Here is a 22,788-nt window from a genome sequence, read left to right as displayed (position 1 = left end):
GTGTGCACCTGTGCAGTGGGCTGTGCTCAAGGGACAGGTGCATCTGATTCTTGTCAGCAGCGGGGACTTCATGCTGGAAGATCAGCTGCACACCACGGAAAAAGCCTGAGGAGAAACACTATCCCTGCACACCACTCCTCGTGGCCAACTCCTGCAGGAAACAAAAGCTGCCAAAGGAATTCATGGACAGCGTGATGTGACAGGAACATCACTGTGGCCTGGTCACAACTGGACTGTCAAACCACCTATCAGAGCCCCACTTCCCACATTCCTGTATCCTGTTTGTTCCCAAAGCAGTCCTAGCCTCCTGAGGATAATTTTTTGTTTAAAATGCTCTTTATTTTCCACATCAAAAAACCAAGGGCAAAGGATTTGTATAGTAGAGGTACGGACCCTCCACTGAGCCAGAAACTGGTTTCCATTCTCCTTAAGATACCATTTCTCCTGAGCAAGTCAGAATATTCCCCTCTGTTAAAAGCAAGAACGTGTTTCTTCAGCATCACCAGGGAAGGTGATTTTTTGGAGCACTTGGATACTATACAACTCCACCATACAGTGGAGAACAGACCAAGCAAGATGGCAGTGTCTAAAATTAATCTTTTGTGAAATAACTACATGTGGAAATCAAAAGCCTGCACCAGGGAGGTTGCACTGTGGGTTTGTTGTTTGCTTGCTTAAATATGAATATATTTATATTAATCAATTATATATATATATTAATATCAATCAATCTCTCCTTTTGTCAGCACACCCTCCTGCAGCGTTGGTTCCTGTACTGTCCATGTCAGAGGGTGCTTTGCACAGTCATGCCACTGCTGAATTAAATCCCTTCTTTGCTCCATTTGTTCTTGTCTTTGGGCATCTGAGTGAAATGGCACATGGAGGGAAAAGGGACTAGCCCAGGTGGTGTTTCTCTTGCCCTCCCCAGGAACACAGAGTGGTCTGCAAGTGCTTTAAGCTGAGCAGCTGGCAGCAGCCTCCTGAAGGCAGGCAACCAGGCTGTGCTTACTGACATACCAGGTTGTTGGCAAGGCTTTTTTGGATGGGAGATAAAAGCAGCACAGGGAAGGGAGAGGCTACTGCTTCTCCTGAAACAGAAGTGGCTGGCACAAAACCAGAAATAACAGATTTCATAAATAAACTAACCAAGCTTTCCCTTCCTGGTCCTATTTCTGCTGTTTTCTCAGAACCTCGACCACATGGGCTCGTTAAGGGTTAATGAATAATGCTGCTCATTGCTGTATGCAAATCAAAGATGTGTGTGTGAGCAAGTGATCAGCTCTGCCAGCAGGCAGGGCAGGGGACAGCCGTGTCCCCAGGCTGGTGCCAGAGTGAGCTGGAGGCCACCCCTGATGAGGGCGGCCAGAGGCACCTCCCTGCAGAGACCCCACACAAACCCCACAGTTGCTCACAGCGCCAGCAGAGCTGAGCCCCTCGGAGCCACCAGGGGCCAGGAAGGAACAATGCAGCTCCCAGTGACTGAGAAGAGCAGGGCTAACCCTGCTCCTGCTCCCTCTGTGACGATGCCATTGCTGCCAGCCTGAGCGACCCCATCTCAGCCAGGTCACAGCCCGACACGGGTGCAAAGCTCTTGTTCTTTTCTGCTGCTTTTGTGCAGTGACCAGGTGACACAGCAGCCACAGCACCAACACCACACTGGAGCACGCAGAGCCAAGAGCAGCACATTGCATCTCACACACACTGATGGGAAAGACCACCAGGACTCTGAAAACTGGCTGACTTTGAGAATAATTTCTCTCACCTTTGATACTCTGCAGCCCATTTTGCCAAGACTCTTGGTCTGATCTCCCAATCCTAAAGCAAGTTTGCCACTTCTTAAATTTTACAATGTACTGAAAACTTGGCTTTAAGACCTGGTTACAAAGCCATTCAGGAACTTGCTTAATGTAATTTTAAAAAGCAAACTCACAGCCAACAGGTACCCTAGCTGGTAAGCTGAAACATTTTCAAGAGCCTATTTATTTATTAATAAATCCCACAATTTATTAAGAAATTGAACACAAAGAAACAGCAGAACTTGTTTTTGAAGCTGTGGTTTAACAACCACCTGATCTTAAAGTTCAGGATGGCAATACTCGAAAATCAGGTGGAACACAAGATCCTGCAGGTGCTGGATGTGATAAGAAAGGAAACCCTGCTTTTCCTTGGAAATCCAAATTCACACACAAGATAAGGAGGAATAAGTTACTCAGGCAAACCTCTCACTGTGGCAGAACTATCAGATCTAGGAAACAAAGGCTGCTCTTTTCGAGCTGTGTAAGGGACAGTACTCCATTACAATTAAAGAAATCAAACTTCCTTTTGCTTTCACACCCAGTCCTGCCAGGCACAAGATAACATTATCTCTATCCAAACCTGCCTTTCTCAGCTGTGGCTGTGTTTCAGAGTAGAAGCACAAAACCAGGAAAGAAACCCGGTTGATAGACTGAGATAAAAAGGCCAAAGCTAACAGAAAGGCACAGAGTGGGTACGAGCTCCAGCCACGCTCCCTGACCCCTGGGACTGCCTGTGCCACAAACTGAACTTGAGCTCCATCAGCCATCCCACCAGCAATACTGCTCTGCAGAGAAAAGCCACCCACTCTGCAATCAAACCTGCAGCTGCACTCGAGGCATGCCCACACAGACCTGCCTTACCAGTGTACTCAATATTGTCTACAGAAATATTCTTCAAAAACCATGTGCTACATCTTTAAAGCTTCAGTTAATGTTTTAAACAAGAAAAACCAAAATAAATATATAAAAATTAAGGGGTTTTTTTTGCCTGGTTTGTTTTTCATGCATGGGTATCAAGAGTACAGAGAATTCTTCTGCTCTCACACAGAAATCCTCTGTGTGTGACACACGCATTAAGGGATGTTTCCAGCTGGAACGAGGTGGTCCCTGAGTGCCCACAGTGGTCAAGTGTCAGGTGTAGCTGAGCCCCCAGCTGGCAGCAGGGCAGCAGCAGCTCAGGAATGCTCTACCCAAACCTTCAGTGGCCCATTCACACCGTGCAGGGGTGCGAGCCAGCTCTGACCTGGCAGTGCTTCACCTGCTCTGGGTGCCAGCCCCACCTGGCTGTGCTGGCTGCTCAGTTGAGCTCCTCAGCCACACAGAGCTCCCTGCTAGCACAGCCAGCTGCTCCCAGCTGGTTCACAGTGCTGCAGGGATCCTGGGAATGATGGTGTGCAGGGCAGCCATAGGTTCTGCTGCACCTGTGAGTGCTGCTCTGCAGTGCATCCACAGCCACCCAAACCAGGCTGGCTGAGAGCCTTCTATTATCACAAAGCAACCAGAGATGATTCTAGACTGCAGTGATATTCTCCAAAACTCCGCAATAACATAGGTATTTCTTCAGAACAGCCTGCAGATACTGAAACCTCCATAAATCACTCTGTATGAACAGCGTTGCTCTAATACCAATTTTGTGTTGTGAAAATGAGTACCTGCTCCTGTGTAACATGGCAAGACACTGAAAACACAGCTCTCTAATAGATTCTGTCTCCCAACTCTGAGCCCCTCCAGGCAGGTGCACTGCAAGCTAAAATTACTACAGCAAAAGCATGGGTGAAATCCAAACCCTGGGTTTGTACTCCAGCCTTTAAAGTTGGAAGTTTTCTTCAACAAATCCTTCAACAAATCCTTAATCCTTATTGTCTAAGATTAAGTTGTGACTGAAACTCAGGAAATGGAAGCAAATTGAACCAGGAGAAATAGGCATTTTCCCCACTGACTGCAACCTGTGCTCAGCTTACATACCACTGCTCAGGAAGGGCCCAAGAGAACCCCACAAGCATTTGAAGAATTTGCAAACAGTGCTTCAGTGTAAATCCTCCACTGGCCAGAGTCAAGTGACCCACGTCAAGAACACCTTGAATGGCTCATCAAACCTATTTTGTTCTTATTCTGCAAAAGACATAAACAAACAATGATAAATGGTGGCAGAGAACACACAGAGATGACACCCAACTGCTCTGCTGCCTTCAGGGAGGAGCCCAGTGCCTCTGCTGTGAACACTGGGAGAGGGAACTGGGACGGTGGGACACCTGGGAGATGCAGAGGATGCAAGTGCCAGTGTTCTGCTGGCAGAGGATCAGCAAGTGTGAGACACACAAGCTCATCACAATTTTCACAACTTGTTCTGTTGCTCCCAAAGCCCTTGACAGCACCTGGTTAAACAGGAATCTTTGCATCCATCTTCCACACAGAATAACAGAACCAATTCCATTGGGAAAGATCTCTGGGATTGCTGAGCCCAGTGTTTGACTGAACACCAGTGTGTCAACCAGACCATGGCACTGAGTGCCACATCCAGCCCTTACTGGAACACCTCCAGGAACAGGGACTCCATCACCTCCCTGGGCAGCCCATTCCTCCAGCTGATGCCTCAGGTTTAGCTTTTCTATTTTCAGGTTCTGTGCTGCTTTAGTCTGTGGGTCTGGGCTCCGTATTATGGGATGGTGAGCTCTGGGCACAGAGCAGGGAGACAAGACAATTCTTTCTCTAGCTGGGACCAAGGACAAATGATCCAAATCTCAGGCCCAAGAGCATAAACACCGTGGGCTGGAGAGAGGAAAACAATCAGGATGGGACTGCATGGGCTAAAGCTGGAGTTGGACAATGAACTGCAAGATGCAAATGGAGCAGAACTGATCACAGGGAGAGACCCCATGAGCAGTCCTGCATTTTGGGACTATTTTGGGCTCACCTGGGGTGCAGCCCTGGCTGGGCTCTTGTGCTGCCCAAGGTGGGTCCATTGAGGAGATCCTTTTAATAAATCCTCACTTTATTATTTTGCTCTGTCCAGCCTCTGTTCTAGGGCAGCCTTCCCTAGGCATCACAATGTCTACTCATTCCTTCTGTAAAGAAATTCCTCCTTGTGTCCAACCCGAACCTCCCCTGGCACAGCTTGAGACACACAAATAAAACCCAGAAACGTGACTTGGTTGTCTCTGAAACATCCTTAGGAGCAGAGACCAAGACCTGCACACAACATTTAGGTGCTCCTGTTGGACACTCCTTGGCAGTGAGTGCACAGTGTCAGGGAGCCCTGGCTGCAGGAAGGGTCTGAAGGCAGCAGGAGCAGCTGTTTGTAATCAGTGTCCTGCACTCAGAGGCACCTGCCTGTCTGCAGTGACACAAACCACCTGAAGCACCAGCACCACTGCATCTTGCTCATCTGCTGCTGGAGAAGGAGGGAAAAAGAGCTGCTTGCCATTTGAGATGGCTGCAGAATGGATCCCATAGGAGACAGGTTACAGGTTAAAAAGGAAAAATCGTTTTTAAATAATAGAGATCTAGTCAGGATAGAGGGATGCTGGATCCAGAATCACTAACCTGGGGGATCTTTGGGTTAAGATTAGCCAGTATAATTTGTCTGGCTGTGAGCATTTGGCTCAACTCTTAATTATACACCATTTCTAAAGGTCTTTGCATGGTTTCAATATAAATACTTTTAAAAATAGCCAAACCTCAGTATGACAAGCAAACAATTTAAAAAGATGACAGAAACTACAAACCCAGAGGACATACACACAAAACTAAATTGAAGGGAAAATATTAGACAGCATTAATGACTTTAAAGACATTTTGTCCACTGAAATCTTTCAATAAATGGTACAGGTTTACCTTTTCACAGAATGCTAATCTTATTTTTCATTAATATATGCTGACATGTAGTAATCAGCTTCTTGAAGTTAAAATTTTTGTGTACATCTGGAGGGACCAATGATCTTGAATTCCTCTTTACATCTCTTTGGGATTAGAAAATCAAATTCTAGTACAGTTGTACACTTGGCTGTGCACAGCATTGTCCATCAGATGGTTGGAAAGCTCCCCAGAAAAACAGACCCCTCTCACAGACAAGGAAAAGGCTATGAATGACAGAAAACAGAGATGACCTAAGAGAATAATTGCATTTCTCACTCTGCAGATGAGCACTGGTATTCATTTTATATATCAAAGGGCAATTTTCACCAGAACTTCTAATCTGACACGGCACAACGACTCCACTCATGCTTTAAACATCCTGACTGGGTGGGATGGCAGAGCTTTGCTCAGCTGATGGACACAGCTCCTCCAAGCCCAGGTCTGAGAGCCAGGGACACTCCACAGGAGCAGGGGGATATAATGATAATTATAATGAGAATAGATATGCTCAGTGATGTGGCCAGAAACACCTGTGGGATTCAGCTAACTCACACACTTCTATGAACTCCAGAGAATCACTTACATGTTTCAATCTTTAACTACATGTGCAAATAGAGTCCAAATACTGAGTGAAATCTTGGTCCCTCAAAGTCTGCTTCTGCTGAAGGCATTTTCTCCCTGGGGCCACAATTCTACCTGCACCTCCCAGCCCACTCCTCTGAACATCTCAAATGCTCACTAATCATTTTCCTCTGGATTTTGACTCGTTTGTAAGGTCAGCTTTCTGACAGTCACAGAGTGACAGCTGCCACAGCCCCTACCAAATGATTCCAGGGCAGCCTGGAAGCTCATTCCAAGTACAACACATGCATTCTTGCTTCTTGTCATCACAGGATTTATCCCAGCCCACTCGGAGAATTACCCCCAGAGAAGCCTCTAACAGATCTCCATTACCCACACAAGCTAATGATGAAATAAGCACCCTGCTTCTACTTCATTTTGGTGCTCCTCAATCAGAGCTGGCAATATTTCTAATAGTCATTGCTAACTGTCGAGCCAAAGTAAAATTCAGCACCTCATCATGCAGGATCTGCCAGATTTTCAGCTCATTTGCAGGGCTTTTTGTTCTTATTCCATGCTTTGAATATGCTTGGATTCAAAGCCATTTTCCCTGAGGTACATTCCAAAATTCACAAACTAAATGCTGCGGAGGAATCTGTAATTTATAAGATTTAAACTTTGCTTAGTTTTGTAATTCCCTCTATTAAATCACTTTTATTAGATGCTCTTAGTGTAAGTGCTTTACCAGAATGGTCATTTCTTGGAAAATATGACTTCAGCCACATTAAGGACACCAAGACTCCTATTTGCAGTGATCTCTCAACAGAAGGGAAACAATACAAATAGACTGGGCAGACTAAAAAGGACAGATTAAATTCAGTATGAAGATGCCATCAGGTCTAGTGGCACATCAAGGTGCTGTCAGCTGCAGAAGATGTGCCTAGTGCTGCGATGCCTGAGAGCTGACCTAGAACAGAGGCTGGACAGAGCTAGACAGCAAAGTGGGGATTCATTTAAAGGCCTCAAAGGATACACCTTGGGCATGTCACACATTTTCACACTTTTGTAAGTTTTTTAAACCCATTTCTGTGTTTGGTTTAATTGTCCAATTACAGCTCCAGGTTATGCAGTCCCATGTTCCTCAATTCCCTGTTGTTTACACTTTTTGGGCCGGAAGCTGCAAGTTCTTGGGCTGGAAAAGGATTGTGAAGAGAACTTGCTAACACTTTATATGAAGTTCAGAGTTCCACACTAATGCAGTACAGAATCTGGAAAATATGAAAGCTAAAGCTTAGGGCATCAGGTGAACTCCACTTTAGAATAAACACTGGCTTCATTTTAATCTGATTTTTTTCAGCTGTGCTCTACGTGCTTGGAAATACTAACAAGCACAGCTTTTGCTACTAGATAAGATCTTACCTTTTGGATAGCTCTACCTCAAATTATTTCTCTCCATAAAATGAGCAGGCTGTTCTAAATTCAATATTTAGTGACTAAAAGATCCAGAAGATTTAATCTTCTTATGTGCTGCCAGTCTCATTCAAAATAACCTGTGCTTTAAAAGCAGGTTTGAGATTTTGAATATATGTGCACACACACATACAAACAGTATATCTATATATATGTAACATACATGTAACATGGATTTTTCAATGCACAGAGACTGCTTTGAGATACCTCATTGTTAGCTAAACATATTTAAAGTTTTTGCATGTTTATGCAAAGTTTAATTGCTTCTAAAGGATTCAACATTACAAGTCTTGTGCAGAGGGACATAGTTGTTAGATTTAATAAATCTCAATAAGTCAGTAAGTGTCTGACTTCAGGCAGTTTTGGTTGTTAATGTACAATAACTTCAACACTTTTTAGTAGATTAAATAATGACAGTAACTTCATGAAAGATGTTTATACAAGGTCTGTGCATCTTTACAGATAAAAACCCCAAAGAAATCAAAATCAATCCAAAAACCCACAAAAAAATCCTAAATACAAGACAACCACCAAAAAACCCAAACCAAACATTAGGTCCTTGAACTGTAGGAGTCTCATAAAATAATGTACTCATAAAAAAATGTAATTATTCAGACCCTGGAAGGGCCAAATCCATTCCACTCAGAGAGGTGACAAATTTTCACCTTTATTGCTCCAGAGGAAACCAGCTCTGCAGGCATCCTATTCAAAGGTTGCACTGGAGAAGATTTTCCAACTCTCAAAGGTTTCTGTATTTCTTACCCCAGACAGCACAGCACATGGATTGTCCCTTTTCTCTTTGCAGAAACCTATCAGACATTTCAAAGCCACGTTTAAACCATGATCGGTTTTCGAGACTGTGATCTGTGCAAAAGCTCCTCAGCTGCTGAAATGAGCTGCAGTAAAAGATGATTATTGACAGACCAGGTGGTGCAGGGTGCCCAGCACTGGGTGCTCCAAACCCTTCCCAGCACTTTGTTACCATAAACAATTAGCAAGCACACAAACTCCAGTAATTACCATTCCTTCAGAAGCCATGGAGAGGGCTAGAACAAAAAACCCCAGTCCAAAGCAGAAGCACAGCAGGTATGACTTAGCTGTAGTGCTGGACTTGCATTAAACCCTGCAGGAATTTCTTGAAGAGCCCTACAGAAGCTGCCTTCAGGCTCTTTGAAAACTCAGCAGTAGATATTAAAGATTTCTGGCAAGTTCAGTGGTTTAAATGATTTTTCTCCCCTGAAATACAAGCAGTAATTAAAAATACTGATTTCCAGTATGACCTATAACCAGGAGTTCAGATGTGCAGACTCTGGCACATGTACAAAACGTGCATGATGTGACAGATGAAATACCAGCCCATGCTGAGCCAGAGGGCTCAGTGATCCTGAAAGTGATCCTGAAAGCATCCCAACTTATGCAACTTGGCTGGCAGTACTTTGCTTAAAGAACAAGCCATTGAACGTTTGAAAGAAATGTGGTAAATATTTTTGCTACATAGTTTCCAGTTTACACAATTCTGAAACACTTCTCTTTAAATATAGGATATTTTGAAATTAATTATTACAAAAATAAAGATGTCCAGTAAATAGGAACGCAAATCTTTAAGGGCTGCAAATAAACTGGATTTTATCTTAGTGCCAGACTGATGCTTTTAGCTGCTTAAAATAGAAAACAAATGAGGGACCAAAGCACTTTTCTACACAATCCTTATTACCATGTTTAGGACACTGAAACAAATTATAGTACTTGCATGAGATTTACTACCTAAAATTTTCAATCCAGCTTCTTTTAATGCTGGATTTAAAAGATGCAAGGACCGAAGGAAGAATGAGAGCAACATGAGCTTTCTGAGCCAGCTTCCCGTGCTGTCCCACCTGACAAAAGCAGCGAGGAGCAGGGTGCTCACAGTGCCATCCATACTGTCACCTGCCACCACCCGCAAAGGGGTCATGGCCCTGCCTACAGCTGCCTTCACTCAGCACCCAGCTGTGCCTCACAAGAGGGGTCCCCTGGTACCTGTGAGGCTGATGCTGCAGAAATAAATCAAAGTGGAGTCTCCATCCATGACTCTGGAAGGACCCAGCAGCAGGAATCTCTGCTAAGCTGGGAACACGTACAACACGCTGACCTTCAGAGCTGCCAACACACACCTCTGCTCTGTGACTGCCATGCTAGAGGGAGAAAACACTACTGTCTGACCACCAAGCACCAGGAGAATGAAATCCCTTCTCTCAGCTGGAAACTGGGATCTCTCTGGCCATTGGAACACTGCAGTAAGATGAGAGACAGGCAATCAACAACACATAATTAGCAGATCTACAACTTCCTCCTGATTGCCAAGGCTTATATAAATAACATGTAGACACTACTCCTCCTGTCTGAGGTTTAAAACATGTTTGTTTTTTTTTTTTTTAATGGTATCTACACAGCCAAAGAATGCAGCTACCATTAAAGGAACCTTCAGTGACGTTAGCATGTTTCAATTAATAGACCTAGCTGGCTAATACCTGCCAGTACTTATGCCTATATTTAGATTTATTTGATAGTTGCAGTAAAATTAATGAGTGAACACATACTGAGAGTGTTTCCAGGATTTGGACCCAACTGCTGAGGAGAAACAGGACCCTGACTGAATTCCTTTTCCTGTTAGCTTAAATCTGGCCACATCCCAAAACTTTTCGGGATTTAAATAATTTACACTCAGCCAGTCAAAATGTTCCTGTACCCTCCATACAGACTCTTTCACAAGAATTTCAATGGGAAATTAAAATACACCACTCCTGCCTCTGACAGCAGCAAACATTTCAGAGTAAGCACAAGGCAAAGATGAAAATTACAGTGGGAGGCAATCACACTCATTTGCCAATGTAACCAAGAACTCTACAGTCCTTTTTTAAGTGTAATGAATTTGCAAATATTAAGATTCATGTGATCACTTCACCTCAGCTTAATTACTCTCCCAAGAGAATATCATATGCATAAGCAGTGCCAGCTGTAATCCCTGATTCACAGTTTAAACACTTATGCAAGATCATCTTCTGTGAGAGAGGAGGAAAGCCCGCATTACAGACGGCAGAATTATAGGAAGCAGGGAAGGTGACAGCTCGAGGTTTGCCAACCCTGGAATTACACTGAATGCTTTTAACTTGAACTCCTGCTGGAGCACAGCCAAGGTTCTGGTATCAGGAGATGCTTTAGAGCAACATATTCCGCATGCAAAAGTGCCAAGAGAATATGTTAGGGAAATTAAATCGTTCTGTTCCACTCCTCAGCACTCATGGAAGCCCGGGCAGAGGCTGGTAATTAGCTAATTTACATGAACTCTGTGCTGAAGAGTATTTAAAGGAATTCCAGCAGTACAATCTTGCAGGGGCAGGACAGCATGGCCTGACTGCCACCCCTGTGGCTGAGGCAAGAAAAGCCATTTTTAGCTGCAGGAGGGTGGGCAGTAGGATGCCTGGAAATAGCTCCATCTCTGCAATTTGACAGTTAAATATGTAATTTCCTCACAAAGAGTCTCATCACTGTCCCATTGAAGTGGACTGCAAAGCTGGATCAGGGGAGGCAAGGAATGCAGCCCTCAGTTCAATAGCCTGTAGGAAAGCAGGGATCACTCCTGGTTTATCCAGCTATCCTGGGGTTGGGGCCAGCACAGGCACCAGGGCAGGCAAAGCTTTCAGTGCCACGGGGCAGATCAGAGCCTCTGGGGATGCTGTGAGGGGATTTCCTGCAAGAGGTAGATGTTATCTCCACAGGTTTTCAGATAGCAGAGGTCAGGGCTTTATTTTGAAACAGTACTTCCTGTGCATGATCTTTGGTCTTCCCAAACTCCAGTTCTCCAGTTTAAAGCCATCTCATTCCAAGGTTTGCCAGGATAAAAACATGGCAAGATTTGAGGTACAGTGAACCATATTTAACAGGGAGAACAAGTTATACCTGCACATTCCTCTGCTTTTACACCACTAATGATCTGCTCATGGCTCTGTAGTCACTATGGTACATTATCTCTCTATAATCTCATCAATTTTGTATAGGAAACATGCATTGGAGAATTAATACCCTTTATGATGATACAGCTTCATAACCTGCTAATGAAACACCAGCCCAAAAGCTGTTTCCAAATCTCCACAAATATTACATCTAATCTACTATGCAAACATCTATCTTGGAACCCTGACAACAAGGAACTAACTTTTAATGCTTTCATAACATTTGCAAGTTGGAAAAGGAAAAAAAAAACAAACAACAAACAAAAAAGAAATGTTATGAGTCAACAGGATCCTCCTCTTTATGGAAATTAAATGCCAAAAGCAAATATGGAATTCACTCATGTGGCCCTGTTGTTTTCTTCAGTTTCCCATAGAGTTTAAAAAAAAAAAAGCCTACACAGGGACTTTAAATATTTTTAAAAACATGCATTGCAGACAGAAAAAAGCCATATATTTCTACCAGCTTTTAAAGTAAGTTCCAGATTTTACGGATAAGGTTGACTGATAAAACCAGTACAGCACCTTAGGTGAGACAAGCTTAGTTATTAATCACCCAGTAACTAAATGAGAAAAGCTGAAAGAAAAACCAGACAAGCTTTGGACACAGAGCCACGGTCTTAGGATTGAAACAGAAATAGCAAAGTTGAAGCTAGAGAGACTTTTTTCCCCTTGATCTTCTGATCTTTCTGACATTTTCAGCCACCCCCCACAGTCCCAGGGAAGAAAGAAGCAATTCTCCAGAGCATCAAAAAAAGATGCACAGAAGATTGTTCTGGTTTAACTGCTGGAACTCTTCTGTGATTAACCACCAATCCAACTTGTGGAAAACTAATTTCCAGTCATTATTATTAAGCACCACTAGGTAAGGCAGCCTCTCTTCTGAAGCTTTTGAAGCTTTGTGTGTAAAAGCCCCTGGTGCTCTCCCCCCAAACATCTCCCTCTCCTGTAAGAGCCAGGGACCTTTCTGTCTGCGTAATATGGAGCACCTTCAAGGCCCTTAACATGGAAAGAACTAAAGCAGTCACTTTTTTACTAACTTTGGGGTTTTTCCCCATGCAGAAGCAAACCACTCATTTTTATAAGCTGAAGAACACACAGGCATATTGGGATGCTTAATGTTGCTCCATCAAAGTGCAAATGAAACAACACAATTAAAACCACTCCTTTCTGAAGAGGATGTAAAGAACTGGCAACTTTTTAGCCTTTGCTTCTGCCTGTGACATAGGCAACAGACAACTGATTTACTAGATCCTAGAAAGGGTGAAATCTCCTGCAGCAAACGAGCAGCGTGATGGTGGCAAACAGAGTGATTAAAAACCCCCAAAGGTTCAAAGTATCAGAGAGCCACTCAGAGGAGCCTGCTCTAAAGAGATGGGATGGCTGCAGGGCGTGGGACAATGCCTGAGTGCTGCTGCACCTGCAGGACTCTGCAGGCAGACCTCCCTGCTGAGGCTGAGCCAGAGTCAGCCATCTGCACCCTGTGCACTACCAAATACCAGAAACAAAGGGCTTGAAGGGCACAACTTCCATGTCTGTAGTGGTTTTGGTTTGTCAGCTTGAGATTTTCTTAATTTTAAGATTTTCTAGTCTTATGTACTGAAAGAGTGTGGTAGGTTTTGGTGCTGGTCAATACCAGTGCACTCATCTCCTGCTGTGAGATAGGATTAGGAGAAAGGCAAAGGAGGCTCAAAACTTTAAAAGGGTATAAAGAAACTTTCATCAACAGTAACTAAAAGAAAAAAAAGTAGTAAGAGTCAAAGCAAAGCTTTTAGAATACTTCTCTCCCTCTACAACTTTTTGTTTTCTACTGATAATGTAAAGAAACAAAACCCAAAGTTTCCAGTCAGTTTATCACTTCTAAAATAGTTTTTCTTTAGTTTACTCAGGGAGAGAAGTCCCTCTTGTTAAGGTTATGGAGACCTCTCTAACACTCTTCTTTTGTCCCTAACATCTGTGTTTCACAGAGGTGTGTCCAGCTTCCCAGTGGTCCAACAGACTGTCAGTTCCAAAAAAAGATTTTGGATCACTTCCCTAAATTCCTCCCATCTCAAAACCAGGACAATGTCCCTGCAGTGAAAAACTGAAATTATGAGCCCCACACAGTGACCCATCCACCAGCACAAGTGTCAACCTTCATTCCTAGACCAATTATTCCTTCCAACCAAGATGTGACATAGCTACAGATTCATGCAAGTAGTCTGATGCTCATTTGTACTTTGTGCTTTATGCATCTGCTTTTCCAGTTTGGGGGAGAGAGATCAGTTTTAAAAACAAGAGGCAGCATTGGAGGATTTGCTCAGTATGACCAGGGCACAGGGTTCCCTCTCTTTTTCTTCTCTTTCTGCCCAAGATCAGCTGCTCCCAAGAGTGGTTGGTGCCTCCCACCAGTGAAGAGCCCCCAGGTGGAGGCCTGCACCTACAAAAGGCTCTTTCATTCCCAAAACCACTGGCACAACGGGCAAAGAGAAGGGGTGACAGGTCATCAGAAGATAAGGAGGTAGAAGCAGACACCTGACTGTTCTTTTTTTTACAGCAAAGTATAAAACCCCCCAGCAATATTAAAAAAGATGTTATGCACTGTTAAGCTCAGTGATTCTTATCTCTGTGTTTGTCAGGCCGTTACTTTCTATTTGGTTAAGTAAACTTTGTATTTGGTCAAGTAAACTCAGCATACCAAAACATTGCCAAACATGGTTAGAAAGTAACAGAACCCAGTCAAAAGGCATTGTTTGAAGGGAGAAATTTAGATGGATGGCAGGATACTTGCATACAGCACATCAATCAATTATGCAACTATCTGCATGACTCAGTAGATGTGAAAGATTATTCTCCTTGGGAGAATCTTTTAAGCACATAAGGAATGTGCTTAAAACCATATGGAACAATAATATTTCTCAGTAACTTCCCTCTACTCTGAACTTTCTGTGTCCATTTAACAAACACAAAGGTGTTTCAGCCCTGCTATGGACTACAGAACACTTCATTAAACCTTAATCTCTCCCAGGAAACAGCAAGAGCAGAATCACAGCCTGCAGTTGTTACACCTAGGCCTCACTTCCCACACTGAGTAACTCCTGCTCTCCATGCATGAAACTTGCTGACCTGCTATGCCCAGACCTGCAAAAAGTCTCTGCTGCTTCACAGGATAATATAATCCCATAACAAATATTCCCCTTTTTTGAAACCAAGAAAAGCACAAGAGCTGCCACCCTCCAGGTGATCACCAAGCACTTAGAGCAGCATTACTGTAGGACAGTCACACAGGGGCAGATCACTGGCACAGGGGCAGATTTTCAAACTGGCCCAATATTATGACTTCAAAAGAATTTCACTGCTTTCAGGCTCATGATGAAGTGTATGAACTTTCAAGTGCTCAGCACCCAGTGAGAACAAACAGTCCTGTTTGTATCACTTGTACAGCAATTGGCCATTTCTCTGAGGACATTATCAAAAGCTGTTCCAGCTTTGTTCTTTTCAACAGCCTTGCTGCCTAATGGCACCAAACATTTCCTGCAAAATAAAGATAGGCTTACTTAGTCTTTCAAAATAATCAATTTGCAGAACTGGGGCAGGGAACATGTGGAATGTATTAACTTGTCCTGATTTTCAGGAGGAGCTGTCAGTCGGTTTGTATCAGAGTAGGCCATTCTCTTGCTGCAAAAGCTTTGCATTTCAGGAATTCAGAAACTGGCCTGGGGGAAAAAAGAAGTCCTTTCCTGCTGAACTCAGACATGAAAGGATCTGAGCTCAGAGGTGCTTTGCTTTCTAAAAAAACCCCTAAGTTCCCTGAAATGTGAGTACATTCTGATAACTTGTGCAAGTCAGAAAAGCGAGTTTCCATAGTCTGGCACTCCCCTCTATACAAAAGCTGTTTCTGTTACAATTAGAGTTAAGAAACAAGAGCCAAGTCTGCTGACTGAAGCACAGTAGATGCTCCAGAAAAGACTGTTTTCTGCTTAATAATCTCCTGACAAAGCCAGGGGATGCAGAGACTTGACATTGTTTACCATCATTACTCTTATTCTGTTCTTCAATAAACATGAGCTCCTTTCTACAGGCAGCTGCTTCTACAGAGGCAACAAGAGCTTTAGTCATAAAACTGAATTCAACTTATGCATAAAAATGTTAAAACTTTTTCCCTCCATTTACCTTACTTTGAAAAAGCCTTTATTCCCCCACGCTCTACCAAATTCAAGTACTGCTTCTTGACTTTTATTTTGGCAAACATCTTTGTAAGGATCCCTTAAACAAGGAATAGCAAAACCACAGTTGTGGAACTAAAACACGCACCAGGTAGTGACAGGGAAGCAGCAGTGTTTGCAGAGCCTGCTTCCCAGTCAGGAATTGCTGAAGAGCTATGGAATTTCAGTGGTATCCTGTTGTCATCTCATTGCAGGGGTTCCATGCTGTTGTCTCCTTATCACAAGAGTTCCATACCCTCCTGGTGTTTCTCATGGGCAGCCCCTCAGAGCACTGACCCTTTCCTCTTCACAAAGCACCCAACTGACTCCAGTTCCCTCCTCACCCACCCACCCCACTGGTTTATAGCACTCTTCTGCTCACTGGTTACACCTGTGGCCTGTTAAAGTCAGGCCTGCTCCTAATCTTTGATGATTGGTCCAGCTGCAACTCCTTAGGGGTGAGATTACTTTCTGCACTATCTTTATTTTCTTATATTCTATCCCCCCACACAGTATCCAGGCACCTTTGGGTCTCCTAACCCCTAGCACTGCAAAAGCCCTGTGCAAACACACAATGCCTTCATTATTAACACATTCAGGTCCTTGGGCAGCAATCTCTCTGCAGTGGAGTGGAGTTTTAGTCTCTATAAAACTGCAAGTAATGGTAACAATTTTCAGACTCCTAGGGGTCAAATTTTAGCTTTAAATTATGCCTCTGTTAACCTTCTGTATTTTCCTGCTTTGCCACTTCTCCACTGTCTTCCCCCTACAGTCCTTTGTGGCAGCTCCTGCATTTCAGAAAACTCAGCAGAGCTGTAACTTATTCCAGTTTTAGTACTCATCCACTGCAAATACCCTCACAAGCAAACCTGGGCACGACCCTTAAAGCCATTGAGAGCAGACAGAAAATGCCAGGGTTTAATAAAGCAGCACAAGAAAGCCTACAATATGCAGGTGAGGACAGCAGCAGGAGCTGCAGCAGGCTGTGCATGAGGCAGCCCTGAAACCAGCCCTGACACCACACTGGAAGCAGGGCTTCAGCTCACACTCAGCACAAATCACAAGCAAACTGCAGCCCATTGAGAAAATGGGCTTTGCTGCTCTGTGAGTTTACAAAAATGCAAACTACAACATTACAGCCTTGTTTTCTGGCAAACTGCACTCAGATGTTGCTCCTGTGATATCATGAGTCTCCATGGAAACCTTAAATAACTGTTGGCCTGAAATAGGTTCTGTCATCCCAGATCAACTCAAAAGTAGTCCAGCAGAAGATCTTATATCTCATCTTTTTTGGCTGTACGTTCTTACCAGCACAGCTGAAGAGTTACAATTCCTGCAGCCACTCTGAAATAGAGCTTTCATTCCTAACAATCAGAACATACATAAAGTGAACTATTTTTCCAGCTGAGGCTGAGATACAGAGATTCAAAGATTACCTACTTCTAGAGTAAGATATAGACTTGAAAAAACCCCCAAATGATGTGTCTATATGGAATTTTACAAGATGATTAAAGCTAGGAGAGCAGGCTCCTAAAATTCCTCCAGATCTCTGCACAGCATTATCCCTTACAAGAAGGGAGCAGGGCAAAGCCAAGAGATTTTTCTGAAGGTATTGATTAAAATTTTCTTTTGAGACAAAGTGTCTATTTTAAATGTCTGTTTCAAGTGGAGTGCAACCAGATGGGTCATGTTGGGTTTTTCTCCTTCTCCACACCAGCAAGCCACTCTCTGTGATTATTGTCCCCAGCACAGGGTCAGGGAAGTTCCTCAGAGATGTTCTACCCAGCTAACAGGTCCTCTGCAAACAAGTTTTGTGCTGAGTTGAACTCAGAGATTCACTAAATGTCAGGAAAGCTGTTTGCTTGGCAAGAAGCCCTGTGCACAAATTGGTTCTACACGGAAAACATGCTGCCTGGCTGTCTACAAATGCAGAATATGTTATACAGACAACAAATAATCTGGCTTCTCATAGACCAAAACTAAGAATGTAATCTGGAAATGGGGAATTTGAGACTTGCACAGTTGTGTCACACTGCACTAAAACTGGCATTATTGAATATAATTTGGTCATTGCTATGAATTTCTAGAGCTAATTAGCAAATTGCTGTATAAATTTTTCTGAGATGCAAGAAATAAAGAGGCAAAAGAAAACAATGTGGGGGGGAATTAAAATAGTACATGAAGATTTGTACTTATTAATTTTCAACAGTATTGAAAAGAGTTGCCTCTACCTACAGCTGCAAGAACTTAAGATATTTCCAGAAAAATAAAAATGGGAAAAAAAAAATCTTCAATTCCTCAGGTCTGATCATCCCAACTTTAACTCTTGCATGTCATTCTACGATCAAAGTTTATCTGAATTCTGGCAGAAACCTTTTCTTCTTTTATTGTGTATTTGTCCATTTTCAAAGCTAATAAAGTCCTGGGGTTCTCTGTATGGCTGAGTTATTTTGGCATCTGCTGTCATATGGTAGAACAGAAATTTCTTAGCATGGGGTTGCTGACAGTCTCACCAGCTTCAGTAACACTGCTGATGGCAAATATCACCCAGGTACACTGTTGAGTCTGGGGTTTTTGTTTGATTTCTTGTTTTACCTCAGCAGCATACAGATGTGTGCTAGGCAGAACTGGCTGAGGAATTACTGATACCATCTACACTGAATTTAGGAGTTCATTTGTTAATGAGTAAGCTGCTAAGTGAAACTCCAGAGGTCCACAGTGCAGAGAAGTCCCCATCAGTTCGTAGGGGGATACAAATACCCCCTGGTCTGGGCCCTTCAGGCACTATCTGATGTGCTCAAAGCCAACACTGATTTGGACCCTTCTCCAAGCACCAGGCAGGATTAACAAGGCAGCTGTATGAGTTTAAGAAGCTATCACCAAGGTGGCATCCTGGTTACTGAAGTGCTGGGAAAGAGAGGGTTGATGACTGACCTCAAATCCATCTGAACCCAAAGCCTGAGAGGTGCCAGTCTAACGGGCACGTGGCACAGCAGGCTCTCACCTGTCCCTCCCTGTGGGGAACAAAACACACTGCCTGTGCTTGTGCTCACTGTTTATTACAGGGAGAGAGCCCAGCATGCCAACAAGCAGAGCCTGTCTGATACAACAAGAGGGGAAGCCAATGCTTGACATCTCTAGCCTCCCCTGTGAGCCCCTCGTAGCCTGGTGTGTGCTGTGCCTGCTCTCACTGGCTGACAATGGAACAGCACCTGCAGTCAGGATTACTGCCTCAGAAGGAGGGAAAGCAACAAACACTGGGTTTTAACTCTTGAAGAAGCAGTCAAAGACTCTTCCAGCAATGGCAGCCACGAGGTGAGCCCAGGGGACCAGACCAAGCGTGTAACTACACTGTTGTCAGAATATTCTTCTGCAGTTTGCTTCTCAGGAGCTTGGAGCCATAAGCAGCATTTTGGTGTTTAATGCTTTTCTTGGTGTGGTTTCATTGTATCAATTATGTTAAATTCATAAGAGCAAGCTCTAAATAACAGGAAACCAAGCTGACAGATAGCTAATCTAATGTGCTAACCCTGACTAAAATTCCACCCCTGGAAGCCAGGCTGGGGAGTCCAAGGAGAGACAGCAGGATTGCTGCCCACGCCTGTCTCTGTGCATTTCCTTCCAGGTCTCCACTTTTATGATGGCCTCAGAACTATGGAATCACAGTGCAACATGAGAACACAAAACCTTTAAACCACACAAGAATGACTCAGTAAATTAGCTTAGAGCTAAAGCAATAAATTGCTGCTTGTGGGAGATTTTTCTCCCTAATTCTGAAAGTCTGGCTCACCTTCCTTTTCTCTGGCTCCTGCCTCTGAGAGTAAGTTATGAAGCCCTAATAATCCTGCTGCTTGCATGAAGGGGAAATTGCTTGGTTCTTTCTCCCAAAGAGGCTTTTATGAAACATTCAGACTTCACCAGCTCAGAAAACAGAATACAAAACACTGCCTGTAGCAGAGAACATCAAGGTATAAAATACTTGAAGAACAAAATGAAAAGGCAAGTAATTTCTTTTTTTTTAACTGTTAGGTTTCACAAAGGGGGTCCTCAAGGTTTTGTAGAAGACAGGATGTCCTGGTTGCTTCTGTTATTCATCTTCTCCACAATAAAGTGTCTCCTCTGGTCTTAGAACAATTAACTCTAACAAATAGAAGCAGCAGGGACAAAAAGGAAAGAAATAAAGAAATCCACAAAAGACAGCTGAACTTCCAAGCATTTATGGAACAGACTGAGGACCAAAAGAGGCAACATCTGACAAAGGTGACATATTATCCTTGAGAAGCAAAAGCTCAGGCTGTACGAGCAGCCTGACGTTGCAAAGCAGCTCCCACTGAAGCTCCAGCAAGTATCAAAACAAGGAGTTTATTAATTGCTGTAAAGTCACTATGTCATTTTATTATACAAAAAGCACCAGACACAGCAGCAGCTGAAATGTTTTAAATGAAGCCCAAAGTTTTTAGAAATTGCTTTTTGAATATGAGTTCTCATTCCCAGTATTTCCAGCAAGTTCCTGTGCTAAACAATCTCATCCACTGTGCAACCTTGTGCACATTAATTAAAATAACAAAGTTCTCCAATACCTGTTATTTCAAGGACCTCTGTTGTCATCTCATTGCAAAGTTCCATACCTTCTCGGCGATTTCTCATGGGCATCTCCTCACAGCACTGACTGCTTCTTCCTCACAGCACAGCCAAAGCCTCCATCCCTCTCCTCAGGCAGCTAACCCACTCTTTTGTAGCACTCTTCTTCATATTGGGCACAGCTGTGGCCTGTTAAGGGCAGGCCTGTTCCTGCTCTTTGGGGATTGGCACAGCTGAAACTCCTCAGCTGTGAGATTACCTTCTGCACTATCTTTATTTTCTTACATTCTATCCCCCCACAACCTCAAGAGCAGCTTTTACTTTCAGGACTGCTGTGAAAAAAACTGGACTCTAAGAGAGGATCAAACAAGCTTCCAAGCCATATATAAAATATGGAAAGTCAGCAAGGCCATCACAAGGTTTGATTACAGAAAGCAAATGCAGCTGATGAAGATGAGCCTTGATGGGTCACAGAATCTTGTTACAGGTCAAATAGTGAGCTCCAGTGCTAAGTCTGGATTGGTTTAAAATTCATGCTTATCTATACTTCTTAAAGAACACCTTAAAACTAAGTCCAAACACAAGCTAATAATTTTTGGCATTTTGAAGCTTCAATAACTGGAGACTCATTTTCTTTTAGGATACACACACACACACACACAAGCATCCATGAGCACCAAACCACCACTGCAGCTCTATAACACTGCAAATGCTTTGTGAACTCCAGGACAGCCTGGATATTATTGTTCTGTCATAGCCAAATGCTTCATTATCCACTTGGTTTCTGAGCAGCATATATTCTCCTTGGCCTCATATGAATGCCAGAAATTACTTGTATTGCTGTTTGTCAGTTGCCATGCTATTGTCAACTATTTCACCCTTTGGGAATACAAAATCCACCCACAATTTCTCAAGTTTGCATTAGTAAGTTCTGCCCAGCACTAGCTTTATTTTCAGGAAAGCAGTAATATTTTTCAAGTATTCTAATCCCCGGTTATAACTAGCAACAAACAGATTCAGTTTAGGGATAATCAGTGCCACTTGAATGACAAGCCAGGACAGAGGGGGAAGCCAAGACACAGCAATATCTGTAAGTATATCTATATATATCTGGTATATCCATGGAGAACATGGAGCTGAGGATGTGAGATGAGACAGTGGGAGTTGTCTGGCCTGGAGCTAAACCCATCTGATGGGTGACAAAGACAACTCCAGGTAACCCCTGTACAAGGCAGTACTCCCTCCTCCCTCACTGCTTTCTATGTGAAGAATTTTCTGGATAGCACAGACTGCAGAGAAAAAGACTGAAACATTCTCAGCTGTCCTCTGAGACTCCCTGGGGTCATCCAGAGGCCCTGGTGACACTGGCCCAGGAGATGACAGCTTTTAGGCAGACTGGGCACTCAGCAGCGATTGTCACAGTTCATCACTGAACCTCACCCTCATTTCCCAGGAGAATTCAGCAGATTAGAGACCCACAATACACGGAGAGCCATTAAGGAGCAAGACATCCAGAGCTGTACCAGGAGTTGTTTATGGGAATAGTTCCTTTCCACTGGGCTTGAAAAATTGGATTTTCTGGAAAATGAAAAACAAGTACTTCTAAGTGTGGGCCACTGACTCCAGTATTTGTTATGAGCCTGAAGGCTTTGCAGCAGTTTCATCAGTTGCCAGTGTTGTGTGACACTCATCCATGGCAACAGAGTTCAGAATTCAGTCATGAAGAAGTCTCCCATTTAGTAAGAACAAGGACTAGACGGAGCATTTTGCTGATCTTTTTGTTGGCCTGGCTTTGCCATGACAATTCCTGAGGCTGGCATGGATCAAACCAGAGCTAGCCAAGTCCAAAAGGCTTTGCTAAGGTGCACTTTGGGAAATCCTAGAGCTGCCTAGGCAGCCTTGCTGTACAGAAGCAGTTTGTAACTGCTACCCCCCCAGAGTTCCTCCTCACAGGCTGGTCATTTATATACCACCACCCCTGACTGTTCCCTGAGCAGGCTCTGATTGTGGGAGTAATGCCCCTATCTCCAAATTCCCCAAACTCCAGTTTCCCAGCAGCAACAACCCATACTCCCCTCTGTTCCCCAAGCTTTCTCATCAGTTATAAAGGTGTTTCTTTTGGGTCCTGGCTGTCTTAAGCCATCAGATCAGGTAACAAGGACTTCAGTGGCACTCCCTGACCTCCCCTCCAACACCAGCAAGTTGTTCCTGTCTCTGCAACAGACAGGATACTCCAGCAGTGACTACACCACAGTACAAAAATTGTGTCTTTCCCTTTGTTCTGAAGGACAAAACTGGCTCCTGATGGGGTTCACAGCCTGACATTTCCACAGAAAGCAGCGCAAACGGTGCTAG

The 22,788-nt window shown here is 43.6% G+C and overlaps 1 protein-coding gene across 11 annotated transcripts in view; it reads right to left on the bottom strand.

The window, feature by feature from the left end:
• PLCB4 (phospholipase C beta 4) overlaps positions 1 to 22,788 on the bottom strand; it is a 177,609-nt gene that overhangs the window by 88,235 nt on the left and 66,586 nt on the right. The window lies entirely within an intron of this gene.

The sequence above is a fragment of the Agelaius phoeniceus genome, chromosome 3 (assembly GCF_051311805.1).
Source record: "Agelaius phoeniceus isolate bAgePho1 chromosome 3, bAgePho1.hap1, whole genome shotgun sequence".
Lineage (NCBI taxonomy): Eukaryota > Metazoa > Chordata > Aves > Passeriformes > Icteridae > Agelaius > Agelaius phoeniceus.
The sequence above is the reverse complement of the archived record's forward strand: the minus strand, read 5'-3'. Positions and strand labels throughout refer to the sequence as shown.